Raw genomic sequence first — 1,475 nt, forward strand, 5'->3', positions numbered from 1 at the left:
CCCCATAAGGTCATATAAGTGCCGAAGATTAGATGTGTTACAAGTGAGACATATATAAAAAAGGAGGAGAGATCAGGACGATAGATGTTTGATAGGAAAGAAGGAGTAAACCACTCCAGAACACTGGCCAACCACCCACAGAATCTTCAAAATAATTTGCTTTCTTTATGAACTATTATTTTTTAAAGTATTTATTCAACTCTTGAGTCAGAGAGACAGTACAGACTCTAAAATGCTATTTATCATAATGTAAAAAGAAGAAGTAGAATTCATTACAAAGTTCCATCATGAAAAAAAATCTACATTTTTGTATTATCACCGACTAAAGCAATGCCATAATTTCTTGGGTAAGTGTTTTACGGTGCTCGCAACTGCATAATAAGGTCACATGAGAGCACGAGAAACATTAAATATCTAAAATTTTGTAGGAATTAATTTTGAATTTGCCCAGGTGTGGCTGAAGCCTAGATTTACTCCGATTTTGGACCACCATGGGATCTTTATCGTATGCAACTTGCATACTGGACCTCTGAAACTTTTCGCATTTATCCGAGAAGATTAGGTGTAGATCTTTCCTACCAGAAGATCAGGGGTGCGGCCGAAAGACAGCAGTAAGGAGCCAAGGAGTTGCAGTAGAAAGGCTGAGAAAGAGTCAGGAGCCCAGAGGAGGGGCAAAGGGGGGAGAGGGTGAGGGCAGAAAGGGGAGACGAAAGCAGATGAAAGCAGACGACAGAACATGGTTAGAGAGCAGGAAAGGAGTGAAAAGAAACATATTTTAAAAGAGAAGTGTAAATTTTCCGTCGCTGTCAGGTTTCGAACCAGGGACATATTGAATAAGAGGTGAACACCGTAACCTCTAGACAACGAGAGCCAGCTGTCATTCCTTGATAAAAGCTTTAAGTCAAATAAATTTGAGGAACAAACTAGGATCACAGACTGGCGTAAGCTGACAAAACACGTTTTTTCATTTTGGTGCCAAAAAGTTTTTATTTGCTAAGTTGAAAGCCTTATCAGCTCCCCTTTTTGTGTGGAAAAAACAAATTGAAACTGTGACTAGTTTTTTAAAAATAAATTAGAATTCAAATTTCGGAATGACTTTTTAAAAAATGATTACGCGGACAAAAAACTCTTCTTCTTGAAACTGATCTAAAGGAAAAAAAGGTGTTTTGTCAGCTTACGGCAGATTTGAGTGGCCCTCATAAAATGAAAAATGACACCACACGGTACCGGTATCTGTACAAAAACAGGCATCCATAGACACACTACAGGTAGAATATTATTTGTATGTACGTGATGTGTTTTGTCAGCAAATCTAAGGACAGAGAGTAAGTAAGTAGGCCTACAGATAAATGACATAGAGAGGCTTTTACAACCAAATTTAAACTTTATGATGAACTCATTAAAACACCGAAACTAAACAATATTATTGTTTATCTCTAAACAAACAATAAAAACAATAAATAATATTAATAATA

Source organism: Aplysia californica, unplaced genomic scaffold, assembly GCF_000002075.1.
Source record: "Aplysia californica isolate F4 #8 unplaced genomic scaffold, AplCal3.0 scaffold00116, whole genome shotgun sequence".
Lineage (NCBI taxonomy): Eukaryota > Metazoa > Mollusca > Gastropoda > Aplysiida > Aplysiidae > Aplysia > Aplysia californica.